The 14,377-nt window shown below is 41.5% G+C and overlaps 1 protein-coding gene across 6 annotated transcripts in view; it reads right to left on the reverse strand.

The window, feature by feature from the left end:
- AOPEP (aminopeptidase O (putative)) overlaps positions 1-14,377 on the reverse strand; it is a 151,887-nt gene that overhangs the window by 120,204 nt on the left and 17,306 nt on the right. The window lies entirely within an intron of this gene.

The following is a 14,377-nucleotide window of genomic DNA, read 5'->3' on the forward strand; positions in this document are numbered from 1 at the left end:
CAAACCAAAGAAGCAGAAAGCTACTGAACTTTAAAGAAATAAACTTATATGGTACTACAGTGGTGTGTAAAGTAGTTGGAAGTAACATGGTGGAAAGGAGTCAGAAGGGAAAGAGGAAATTACGTTCCTTGGCAAAATAGGTCCAAAGCTGCCAGCATCTGATAGTGGCAGTGTTGAAAAATTAGTTCTGTGTTCTTAGCCAAGCAGCAGCAGCTGATGGAAGATCACAATCACAGCTCTGCAGTGAGTTCAGCAGCAAATTTAACTAATTAGCATTGAAATGTCAGAACAGAAACACAAGCCAAACAGACTGGGTTAACTCTTCTAAAAGCATAGAACATGTGACAGGTGAAAATTGTGCCTTTGGACACGTGCTGGAGTCTCCTGAAGGTGACAGTCCAGACCCAGAACTGTGAAGGCCCCTAGAACAGCTTGGAGCCCATTGCTGCTGAAATTAGAGAAAAACTCAGACCTGACATGGCAAGGGAATAACAGAACTTTGCTTAGAAAACTAGTAATGAATCATGAGGCAATAAAAGTCTTACCTATTACCTCTCATCAAAAGTAACTGAAATTTGACCCACACCCTTGTGCAGCCCCATGCTACCAGATGTTGGGACTGAACATAAGGAGAAAGGGATCAGCAAACTGTTGAAGTGAAAAGGATCACTCTAAGATCAAATAAGCTGCTGAAGACCACAGATTCAGTAAAACTGTCCTTCAGGAATGAAGTCTCCCAAATGACAGAATGTTATGAAAGCAAAGAAACAGGAAGAATAGGAAATACAGGAAATATAGGATCCAAGTCATTAAGCAGAAGACTCAACTGAATGGTCATGATCAAAGCTAGTACTAAATCACAACACACATGAGGAAAAGAAACTTAACCATACAATAGTATAGAAAGTGAAAAAAACCAGACTTGCTGCAGCTGAAAGAAGTGGGTAAAAAATCCCAAGTACCAATGCCATTAAAAAGACAACTTAAGACAAGTTTTCAAAGAGGACAAGGATAAATAAGACCTAAAGCTAAACTGACGTCCAGGAAGATAAAGTTACCTTGGTCAGAGCTAATGGGCATATAAAAAAAATACTTGCAGAAGGTCTCAAAAAAAACCCCAAACACAAATAAAACTCCAACTGCGATGAGAGAGGCATTCTTGCCTCCTGACTTTATATAAAGTTAGAGTTTTACCACCGGATTTTGTTTCTGTAAGAATTTCCTGCCGAAACTGGATATTTTTGGGAACAGAAACTAGCCCTAAACCACTGGAAAACCACAAGGTCCAAATCCCCACTGCAAGGGAGTCTAATGGTGAAGGGCCTCATTTAACTCCTGTCTGACCACTTAGCACTCAATGAGAAAAAATTAGTAAGACTTAAACAATGATCTTACAACTTCTACTGGTGGTCATGGAAGACGAACTATTCTTAATGACCAATAAATGAGTACACTAATTATAGACTGTGATAAGTTGTGGGGTTTTTTTCCTCTGAAAGAATGTGTTAATATGAATATAACATGGTACTACAGAAAAGTCAGGGTATATATCTGGCAAGGCTTGTGCAGAAATGTGGAAGAAATACATGCTTACAAGAAAAATTATTAATTGCAGAGAAACAATCTTCAACACTTTGTAGTTGATGTTCTAAATATGCTGTCCGGATTCTTTTGAGTTAATGCTATTTTTTTCTTTGAATTTGTCTTCCTTCCGAAGCTTTCTGGAAGCTAAAAAACACCCTCAAATCTTTGCCCAAGAGTAAATAGTTTACTATTTGTGTATTTCAAAAGATTAAAAGCCCCTGTGTGTTGCTCGCTTTAAATTACACAACAATCACACTTCTGTAAAAATATCAAAAACAGTAGAAAAAGTTTGACTCGGACTAGAAGAAATATAAATCTCAAATCAACTTTTCCTTCTGTTTGTAAATGTTCTGTGGTGCTTCCACTTGCTTCACAATCAAGTTAGACTTGAATTTCCTCATATTACAGCTTCTATTTTGAATTTTACTTTAGAGAAGGAAAAGGAACAATATGAAAAGTGGACTCTTTAAGCACCAGTTCATAGGAAATCCACTCAAACAAGCCCTTCTAACATTTTCCAATAAAGGTCAAAAGAAGCCTTCAACAGGGTAATAATCCCCCTTGAAGTCTTCAGAAATCATAGACTTACACAATGACAAAACATGCTTGAAGTTTATCAAGTTTCAGAGAACAAGTATTGCTGTGGTCTTTGCTTTGCAAGACCATACAGAAGAGCACTCCATGGGAATTGTTTAACAGGGCTCTGTGGTCCCTGCCTGAATTGGGTACTTTTGAAAGACCTGCTCCTTTACTGTGGTTTTTGGTCACTGCACAAAATTAAAATAATACCTGAAATAATATTTATGAAGTGATACTGCAGCAACTAAATTAATTCATAAAGTTTATTCCTCAGTGGTATCAAATACACAATTTGAGAATGCAGAAAGAAATTTGCTGGTAAGCCATGCAAAACACACCTACTGATATGATTGCACCTGGAATGTGTTCACTAGCTACATTTTCTAGCTTGTTCCCTCACAGGTTCCTATGTCATTGCTTATTTCTATCAGTCTCCTCTCACAAGTAACAGCAACAGGACAAGAGAAAATGGTCCCAAGTTGTTCCAGAGTTAGTTGTTCCAGGGGAGGTTTAGCTTGAATATTAGGAAAATTTCTTTAATGAAAGGGTTACTGAAGAGTGGCACAGGCTGCCCAGGAAAGTGGCTGAGTCCCCACCCCTGGAGTTGCTGAAAAGGTGCAGATGTGTCAGTCAGGGATATGGTTTAACGGGGACTTGGCAGTGTAAGGTTTATGGTTGGACTTAATGACCTTAAGGGGCTTTTCCAAACTAAATGATTCTATATTATCACTCTTCAGCTAATCCTCTATCTGATTTTCTTCTCCACGTATGTACGTATTTCACAGCTAAGGCTGTGCCTTTCTCCACACCATCTCCCCTGTAGTTTATACACCCCCGCAGCTGAAAGCAAGGGAGAGTAGGCAATTTGGCCTTTGTCAAATGTTAAATAAAATGCACTCAGAACACAGCTTAGCACACACTGAAACCAAGATAAGGAGAAACAGTGAATGGATAATCTCCACCCTTTCCTTTTTCCCCCCATCTTTTTCTTCCTTATGTAAGAAGCAGTGCTACAAATTCCCACTCTTGCAATGGAAATGTCTCAACAGTCTTTCACTGCCCCCTCCAAAGATGCCTCTAACTGACATATATAACAGAAAATTTCATCTCCATTCCCTGTTTTTATCTGATAGGCAAAAAGGGCTCAAGGAAAAGATGTTTAATTGTTGTGTTCACAGAAAGTGACTTAGAGTACAATTGACCAGTCACCCAACAAAGACAACATCTATCTAAGTCACACAGATAAGAGAGTGAATTCCTATTCCAATGTGCCAAAAGTTTTAAATAGATTAGGTGAGAAAGCCATCACAGAATCTACTTTTTGTGTACCGAAATCTAAACCATCATGCAAATAATGATTCGCACAAGAAATCCTACTTTCAACAATATCACAGTATACCTCATAAAAATTAGGAACAGCATTTAACACCTCATCTTAATTAACAGCTAAAAAGCCCAAATATTTACAAGAGTTCCTACCTCTATATTTTTTAGGATTTAGCTGTAAAAGTTTAAGTTCCACAGAGAAATTTTGATCTCATGCACATAGGACAGATCTACCTAGAACTTAATGGAATTACTCATGGTTTACACCAGCATCACAGAGACCATAACATTTACTGTATTACATTAAAAATAGGAAAAATCATCACCTGCATATAATACCTGGTTGCTGAAGTTTTAATTGCATGGGCAAAAGTAAATTGCTTCTTTGGACACATTATTTGGAAAACTGAATCAAAAATATAACCACAAATGTAAAACAGATTAAATCATGAACCGTGTGTCATAGGTATGGGGAAGGAACAGAACCTGCAATTGTTTAGCAACAAACAGTTGTAAAATGCTAGTCATTTAGATTACTTATACATTATTGCCAAATAATTACATGTTCTAAAATAGATAACCAATCTTTGGCTCATGGCTTCATTTTTTTTTCCTAGAGCTACACATGAACACTCATTGTAGAAATGGAGGAGAGAGAGGGGGAAGGAGGGGTTTGTTTGCTTGCTTGTTGTGTGAGGTTTTTTTAAGAGACTGGGTGATGCACAAGGGAGGAAATTAAAGCCTTTTTTTTTTCTATAAATCGATACTGCTGGTCCAGTCAGAGCTCAGCTCTCAGGTAGGAGAACAAAGTTGAGGGTTAGAGATAAAGTAGGACAGAGAGGAGGAATTTGGAAAACCAGTTTCAAAATCTCAAAACTAGTGTTCAATTAATTAATATTAATTGACCAGCAACAATTAATTAGTATTTTCATCTCTCCATATTCTAGCTCCCTATACACACATCACGTTTTAAGAGAAAAGAATACTTTTACTTTATAAATGCCATGCAACTCATACAACAAAAAAATTCATTGGTATTACCTACACACACATACATATATGCACATATATAAAGGGCAGGCATAGATATATAATATTAGGTATCATCATGGCCGGGCTTCGCGAACGAAGATTTGGGAAGGGCTCTACCCACATTTGTTGCAGGTGCATTGGTGGCTAAAAAGGCCAATACGAGATGGGCCCGTCCAGTTGCAAAAGGCCCAGCAGAAAGACTCCTTAGGTGGTAAATTCTGCAAGACACGATTCTTTCTGCGTTGTCTTTTCTCCTCAAGGGTGATCCTGCTGCGTTCTCAAAGGCATCAGCAGCGTTATAGATGGGGTGTCTCCAGAGCTCCTGATTGGAGCCCAGAGCAGACCAGTTCTGGTGATCAATATGGCCAAGGCTGAGATGTTGTTTCAGGCAGTCCTTGTATCTCCTCTTTGGGGCTCCTCTCTTGCAGCAGCCGGTGGCAAGTTCACCATAAAGCAGGATCTTAGGGAGGGGGTGGTTGGTCCTTCATCCTGGAGACGTGCCCTGCCCAGCACAGCTGTGTTCTCAGCAACATGGCCTCAATGCTTGTGACTGCTGCTTGTTCTAGAACAGATGGATTGGTCACATCATCTGACCAGTGGATGTTTAGGATTGTTCGGAGGCAGCGTTGATGGAAGCGTTCCAGGAGTCGCAGGTGGTGGCTGTAGATGACCCAGGATTCAGATCCATATGAGAGAGTAGACAGCACTATGGCTCTGTAAACACTGACCTTGGTACTTTTCTTCAGGTGTTTATTTCACCAAACTCTTTTATGAAGCTTTCTGAAGGCACTGTATGCCTTTGCTAACCTGTTGTCTGTCTCCCTGTCAATCTCACCATCCGAGGAGATGAGGCTGCCTAGGGAATTAAACTGCTGGACTGATCTGAGCTCTGATTGCCAATGGTGATGTGGGGATGATGGGGGACTTCCTGAGGTGCAGGTTGATGGAGAACTTCTGTCTTCTTTAAGCTGACTTCCAGCCCAAAGAGCTCAGCAGCCTCAGCAAAGCAGGATGTTAAACGCTGCAGAGCTGCTTCTGTGTGGGCAACAAGGGCAGCGTCATCAGCATAAAGCAGCTCCCGGACAAGATGGTTTAAGGTCTTGGTGTGGGCCTTCAGTCGCCTTAGGTTGAAAAGGCTTCCATCAGTACGGTATCGAATGTAGATACCGTCCTGATCATCGAGGGCTGCCGTGGCCCTTTGGAGCATCCTGCTGAAAAAGACTGTGAATAGGGTAGGAGCGAGAACGCTGCCTTGTTTCACACCATTCTTTATTAGAAAGGGTTCAGAAAGTGTGTTGCCATATCTGACTTGGCCATGCTGATCCTCGTGGAGTGAGATGATCATTTTAAGGAACTTGGGGGGACAACCTAAACGTTCCAAAATCTGCCACAGACCTTTTCTGTTCACAGTATCGAAAGCCTTGGTGGGGTCAACAAAGGTTACATAAAGACCTTTGTTCTGTTCTCTACACTTCTCTTGCAGTTGTCTGAAAACAAACACCATGTCTGTGGTGCTCCTGTTGGCTCTGAAACCACACTGACTTTCAGGTAGAATTTCTTCTGCTATAGTGGGTATTAGTCTGTTCAAGAGTATTCTTGCCAGGATTTTGCCAGCAATAGAGAGCAGAGTAATACCATGGTAATTTGAACAGTCTGATTTAATACCTTTCTTCTTATACAAAGTGATGATGACTGCATCTCGAAGGTCTGATGGGAGTTCGCCGAGTTCCCAACAGCGCACCACGAACTCGTGAAATTTGGTGTGGAGTGCAAGGCCCCCATGTTTCCAGACTTCAGGTGGAATTCCATCAACCCCAGCTGCCTTGCCGATTTTCACCTGTTGTATGGCCTTGAGGGTCTCTCCTAAAGTGGGGGCAGTATCCAATTCATACTTTACCAGATGTTGTGTGATGGACTGAATTGCTGAGTCTTGGACTACACAGTTGGTACTGAAAAGAGTCTGAAAGTGTTCAGACCATCGATTCTGAATGGAGGTTTCATCTGTCAGAAGTGTTTGACCATCAGCGCTGAGTAGAGGGCTTTGTACCTGGTACGTAGGCCCGTATGCTGTTTTCAGGGCCTCATAGAATCCTTTGTGATCACCCGAATCTGCACATAATTGAGTTTTATCAGCTAGATCTATCCACCACTTGTTCTGGATGTCACGGAGTTTCTGTTGGAGCTTGCTGCATGCAAGACGAAAGGCTGTTTTTCTTGTGTGACAGGATGGCAGTGCAAGGTGTGCTTGGTGGGCAGTTCTCTTCTTCCTCAACAAGTCCTGGATTTCTTGATTGTTTTCATCGAACCAGTCCTTGTTCTTCTTGAGGGAGAACCCTAAGGATTCTTCAGAGGATTGTAGGATGCTGTTTTTAATATGGTGCCAAATTGGTTCAGGGGAGGAATCTGCAGAAACTGTGGAATGGTTTTCGAGCCTACTTTGAAGGTTAGCCTGGAATCTGTCTCTTACTGTGGCTGATTGGAGACTGTTAACTTGGAATCTTCTCCTTGGGATACTACCCCTTTTAGGTTTGAATGTGAGATTGAAGCTGAGTTTACAGCGCACCAGCCGATGGTCTGTTTGGCATTCTGCACTGGGCATCACACGGGTATGGAGGACATCGCGGGCATCTCTCTGTCGCCCCAAGACATAATCGATGAGGTGCCAATGCTTAGATCTGGGGTGCATCCAGGTTGTCTTCAAACTATCTTTCTGCTGAAAGATAGTATTAGTGATGGTGAGCTGTTGCTCTGCACAGAATTCTAGCAGAAGTCGACCATTATCGTTGTAGTTTCCAACACCACATTTGCCTAATATTCCTTTCCAGGTTTCAAAATTCTTACCTACTCTGGCGTTGAAATCACCGGGGATAATGATCTTATCATCTGCAGGCACTTTTTGGGTAAGGCGGCGCAGGTCAGAGTAGAATTTGTCTTTTTCGGCAGGGTCAGCTTGGAGAGTTGGGGCATATATACTAAAGAGGACAAGGTGTTGTTTGTTGTGTAGTGGAAGGCGTAGGGAGATAATGCAGTCAGAGTGACCTGTCAGCAGATTTTCGAGTTTAGGAACAATAAGAGTTTTTGATCATGAAGCCGACTCCTGAGAGGTGTTTTTCGGTTCTGGGCTTGCCTGACCAAAAGAGTGTGTAACCAGCACCATGTTCTCTGAGGCTGCCTTCTTCATGAAGGCGAACTTCACTGAGAGTGGCAATGTCGATGTTGAGACGAGCCAGCTCATGGGCAATTAGGGCAGACCGACGCTCAGGGCGTCCACTATGCGCAGAATCGAGCATGGTTCTGATGTTCCAACATGCTAGAGTTAATTTAGGTACACCTTTGGAGGCAGGTGCATGCCTTTGTCTTTTGATCTTTGTGCGACCGCATTGGAAGAAGATGCCCGTTGGCCTGCGGTTAACCAACTGGGTGAAGGTGGAGATGAGCTTTGTTTAGGCCATCTTTTCTAGGCCCCTCTCTGAGTGGAGCAAGCAGTGTTGTCATTGGAAAGGCTGCTTGGTCGTTCAGGGTGCTGCCCAAAGAGACTGTCATCTCCGGTCAGTCTCAAATGACCAATATCCTGAACCGCCTGCATGCAGGGTTGGGTCTGCGGCTCCCAGTGCATCTTTCACCTGCCGTTTCGACCTCGCCCGTCGCTACAGGGTTTTTTGCATGTGGGTAAAGCCTTCAAGCCTGCGCAATGGATTTTTTAGGTGAGACACAGTGTGCGCGGAACTGAACCCACCCTTTAATCCTGAGGTTCATCTGCCAGGGCCGAGCGAGCTTGGACAGTGGCAGCGAGATCCTCAGGATGTAGGTTTGATTAGAGTGACCTTCTCTTAGATGGATGGCCTTACAGGGCCTTACAGCTCCATCTGCCCAGGTTTGGGATTAGAGTTGTCCTTCTCCGAGGATGACTGCCAGAAGGCTAACGAGCTCATCCTGCCCAAGAATGTATTAAATCTGGTCCTATGGTTTTGACCTGTCTGGCATGGGTGACCCTACCGAAGGCATAGCTTGCAACCACATAGGGGTACACAGGCTACGTTCCTGTTAGAATGGTCTGGGTAAGTCTTTCATTTCCTACTTTCCTATCACCTATCTATAAACAATCTGACGGAGATACCCAGGAACAACCCTTTGTCCTGTCTACCATTACAGGATGTAACAGAGCGAAGTAAATATATCCAGAACATGCCGAACCTGGGCAGTAGCCACAGGTGAACCAAAAACAAACAGACAAGCAAACAAACTAACCGTTCTGGCCCCCGTACCCATCCAAGGCGGGGGTGCCTTTCAAGGCCCCAGCCTGGCCAGGACCCCCATCACTCTGAAAGGACCCACTATCCACCCTGACCTTATCCTTCCACCACTGTGTTACCACATATCTTCAGGCGCACTGCTCACCTGTAACATTTCATATGGGATTCTCCCGCACTACCTCCTGCCAGTCGGAGGACCCCCTCAGCCCGCTCAACACCCTTCCCCAATCCTTCCCCCCCTTCCATCCTCCCACCAGCGCCTCCCCCCACGACCTGGAAGGGCAAACTCTGTGTGTCGAAGCTACCCTCTCTCCTCTTTCATGGGGGGGGTAGTACCTGTCGGCAAGGCTCCCCTTTTCTCTCCTTTCTCCTGCCGTGGTCGCGCCCGGGGGCTGAACCGCGGTGGTGCAGGAAGGTCCTGGCAGCCAGGGCTCCCCCCACGCGGTGCAGGGACGTCCCAGCAGCCAGGGGTCCCGCCCACGTGCTGCGGGAAGGTCCTGGCAGCCTGAGGTCCCCCTGTGAGGTGTGGGGACATCCCAGCAGCCAGGAGTCCCACCCGCGTCTATTAGGCATACACATATATATATATAATATCTCTGTAATATGTAACAAATATAATAAGCATAGAAACATGCTGGCCTCTCACATATGTGTGTACAATACACACACACACTTTTCCTAAGCCAAAACACCTTATGCCAGCTTTAAGCTGGAAAAAAGTCCTTACAGACAGTAATAAACCACTGAAATACAAGTTTATATTGGAAATGCTTAGGTACCCCTAACTATAATGATGCTAGCAGCCTCTTCCATAATTCCAATCCTAGAATTTAAAAATGCAGTTACTATTCAACAGTAGCACCAAAAGAGCCCTACTAACCCTCCAGTTACTCTAAGAAGAAATTACATTTTTTGTTGCTAAAGCCAAGAGGGAGGGAGAGAAACCAGAAGCAATTGCTTCATGTATCAATATATAGTCTCGGTTTAAAGTAATGGGGCATCTAATGAGATTTATTCTATAAAGAATAATGTTAATAGACCAATAAGGCAGCTCAGCACATTAATAAGGAAATATATTATGCCCAAAGTACTGCAAAACCTGTTTTGGTAGTAAAATGACAACTGGATGAAGGACTGTGATTGCAGTGGTAGCAAATTACACTTCAGGCTTCAGCCAAGGGTCAGAAAATGTTGTGCAAAAAAGTGTTCGCTACTGTACAGACTCACAAAAGACTTGTACAGCTGAGTGAAAGAGTCAAACACAGTTCTGCAAGACTGAACAGTACTAAAGGTTTTACATTTAAATTTGACCCTTGAATGTTTTCCAATATTGATTTTCTCTGCACTTATCAGCAGTCACTGTAACTCTGCAGACAACAGAACAGACAAATCGTGGTCACAGAGGCACAGATCAAAGAGGCTGCTTGAGCCTTCCTCCCTTTCAATTTAAAAAGTTAACAACCTTAGTGACAGGGACCAGAAACACTCAAGAGTTCTGCTGATACACCATGCTCGGAAGAAAGGGGTATTCTTTCCTCTTAAATACCAAAGACCACTTTTTTACATGAGAGTAGAAGAGTGAATAAGATCTTTAGAAATACGAACTGAAAGCTGGGTTGCTACACCCATATTTAGCCAGCTAGTTGACCTGATTTACAAATATTCCAAGCATCCTCTATGTTTCCATCACCAAACATCATCTGGGTTTCAAGGGTGTCCAGCACAGTTGAAAATGAGGCCACTGATTTTAGAGCCTAAATAGAATTCAAACAACATAACATTAGGTTCCTACTTTGACAATGTCAGTATCTTGATCAGAAATTCATTGGTTCCATTTAACTTACTAGCTCTGCTGGGCATAATTGCCTTCAAGAACAGACAAACTAGGTAAGACCAGAAGTCCACCTATACCACAGTCATTACTGAGTGTTCAAGGAAAAACTAAGACCATGGGATTTTTTTCTCATCATATTCTTCTAGATCCCAGCAACATGTGATGTGGCTAGTCAAGTTATTTATACACAGTACTTGGCTAAGAATTTTTCCTTGTGCTAGAACTTACTACAAAACTAGTACATCTGAAATACATTAATTCAAACAGAAAGAGCAGTAATCTTATGTTATTTAAACAATGTGTGCCGAACAAAAGACTTTGAAGACCATTGTTTCAAAAAGAGTACTTCAGCTGAATGCAAACAAAGGCTTACAACCCCCAGGGGAGTAAAATAAACATCAGCATATTTGCTCTGTAAGAAGTAGAAAGCTGCTAAGCAGTTTCTAACACCACCAACACAAGAGATTGGTGTGACTGTGAAAGGACTTATGCAATTAAACACTGACAGGGAAGTCAAGGTCTCAAGCACAGGCTCAGGTGGCACCAGAAGTCAGAGCTTCTGCATTTGAAAGAATATTTTTCCTGAGGAAATGAAAAAGGACAAGGCATTCAGTCTCTTCAGGTTTTGACAAAAGGAAAGGAAATTGAGCTGTAGGTCTGTGGGAAGAGACTTTGGAACAGTGGGTTTGCAAATGTGATCCAAAAAACCAGACTGGGAATGAACTGATTTGAAGAGCACAAATAACCAATGTAAAGACCCTATTTTTAATCTGAAATCAGTAATTCAGCTTTGTTCACAGGAACTGCTTGTTCACGAGAGCATTTGCAACAGTGAAATACCTCCTATATTTAAATGCCAATGGGGTTGCCAATTCCTAAGGGAGTAGAGTACCATCAACAGCATCAAAACATACTGCTACTTTTAATCTCCTGATTCTAATCTCTTAGTTCTCCAAGTACATGAATGATGTGCACCTTTCAGTGTAGCGTGTGGTCAGGGATCTCTTCCTTGAAAAATCTAATTAGGAGCTCTTGGGCTTGCAGTCTGACACACTTCCCTACTCCTTCTACTCAACTTCACTCTCTTCTGCTAGTGAAAGAACTTAAAAATCAGACAATTAAGTACTCTTAGGTGTTCATGAGATTCTCAACATTCTATAGAAAGCATTGAATCTCTGGCTTTTAAACTATTTAAATATGGTCTGCAATGCTTTATTAATTTAATTTATGTACAGTTCAATGTAATATCATCAACAAAGACATAGAGACCATATCCTTCTTTTACTAGCATGAATTTAGGAGCAGGTATACTGAATCACTGGAACTGAAACCATATATAACCAAGAGAGAGTACAAAACTAAATCCTCCAGCTTCAAAGATCTGCAGGAAGCAAGAGGGGATGGCTGCAATTATTATACACAGGCAAGATCCCATTTCCATACAGGAGTCCACAGCCAATTAGAGAAACAGGAAAATGTGTAGAGAAAACACAGGTGAAATGAATATGCTTTCAACTAGTTTTTCTCATAAAGCATCTATCAGACTCCAAGAGAAATGCAGCTGACCCAGAGTAGCTGCCACTAAAACAGACAGCTTAAAATGCCTAATTAGGTCACTCCATGCAAGAACTATCATGAATGTCACCCCAATCTAAAATGCTGGGGAACATCCCTCCCAAATAAAATGAAGTATTTGGGGATATGAAAACCACAGTAAGTATCACCTGATGAGGAACAGACAAAGAAAAATGCCAAATGCTGTCAAGCCCTGATACTTCAGATAATGGCTAAAATTTATGACTTCCTTCACTGGTAGGCAGGAGTACAATTAGAATTCTCATAACAGTACCTCCTATGTGCTGGCATACTATGTTATGTTTATACTGCTACAGATAGACTAGAAGATAAAAAAATTAATACTATTAAAAAGCATCCTTTTTAACCCAAGGTAATAACTAACTTTTTTTCTTTATGTGGGTTTGGACACAGTTTTGCACATAGCTTATTGTTAACTGAAGTAATTTAGGCAATTTTCATTGTATGCACAGGAATTAAGCATTTAAGCAGCTTGCTACATACATAGAAGCCTCTATTTGAAAAATCACACAAAACAAGAACAAACAAGCTATTATGAGTCACTTAATAATCTCCTGCCCAAATAGAACTTGATAATTAAACAGCTCAAATTATTTCTTAAATTGTTTAAATTTTGAAAAATTTGAATGTGTTTGGCTTGAGGAATTGTTGAATGAAAAGCATCAGGAAGTATGCACACCCATTCTTTCATCCTTTACTTATATTCAATTATATGTATCACTTGGAACTGACAGTGGTTAGAAGCAGCACAGGGGAATGAAAGCATGGGTTTTTCTCACCTTCTTCACAAAGAAAGCACAATTACAGTATTTTGACCACGAGGTCTGGACTCAAGTAATCACAAATGGTTTTGCAACAGAAACCTGCAGGCATCTGTTCCCTAAAAATTGTGGGAAACATGCAGGGAAAGCACTGGCAATTTCCCGAAGAGCAGTAGCGTATCAACAACTGAATCCTGAAGATTTCTCCTACTGTGTGCTGTGATTTTGGCCAGACATTGCTCTCTGCTTTCTCATTCATTTTGTACTGTTTGTGTGTCTTGCCCTTCATGGTTCCCCAGATCACTCTTTTTATCACAAGCTAAGTAAAATGGCCTGTTTCTTAATAACAGCAATGATCCATAAGGACTTGTGTCAACCCTTTAGTACCATGCCTTTGAAGTCAGAGAAAATTGCTAAGCAGCTCTGCAAACTTTGTATGGCTTCAAGAACATCACACTTCACTCCAAATCAAACCACTATGCAAAGCACCACAGAATATAATCTGTGGCAGGGGCCCAAAGCAACTTGATGCTTTCAGTGAAGAAGTATCATTGAAAGCTCAGTAACCAGTAAAACCAGTAACCAGTAAAAAGTATCTACAAAGCAACGAGGCTTATATGACAGAGGAGGGTGACTGACTGTTTAAGTTTTAAATTTTCTAGATCTTCAGAAAAAAAAAAAAAAGGCAAGTAAACTTATACTAAGAACTACAAAATATTGTTATGTGCCAGCATAATTTTCTACTTTTAACCCAAAAGGCTGCCTCATCCCTGCATGAGTTCAAGACCAGGCTGGATGGGGCTCTGAGCAACCCAGTCTCAGTGTCTGTGCCCATGGGGCAGAGGGGGTGGAACCAGATGATTGTGTCTCTTCCAACCCAAACCATTCTATGGTTCTATAATTCTGGTTCACCTACATATCTGAAGTTACAATGAAAGTATTTTATTAAAATTGCTTCAGATATCAAACCAATTTGACAACTGCCTCAGGAGCTCCACAATATAAACTATACAGTCTGGGAATACAGCTTTCCTTTCAGTCATTATTTTCTAACAGAGTTTTACCTTTAATTCTTCTCTTGGATGTTTTGTACATCTGCCTACATGAATCCACTCTACTGTTGGCACTAGTGAATAAAAACAGTGTTTTGATCTCTGCTATTAACAAAAAGTTTCTCATTACCAACTTAAATACTTTTTAAAGAAAAATTAAAAGTGAATGGGGAATTTCAATTGCTAGGCATTGTCTTACAACTAATAGAGCCAAAATTCTATTGTCCTTGCATCACTGGAAATTATACTGCAAAACCAAAAGTATTTAAATTTTTTATTTTTCACAATTCCATGAAAACTTGATAATATGATCCTTACAATCTGCCTTACTCAGCTTCTGAAGACCAATGTTTGAGCAGA

This window comes from Manacus vitellinus, unplaced genomic scaffold, assembly GCF_001715985.3.
Source record: "Manacus vitellinus isolate BGI_N305 unplaced genomic scaffold, ASM171598v3 scaffold_9_pilon, whole genome shotgun sequence".
In the NCBI taxonomy this organism is placed as follows: domain Eukaryota; kingdom Metazoa; phylum Chordata; class Aves; order Passeriformes; family Pipridae; genus Manacus; species Manacus vitellinus.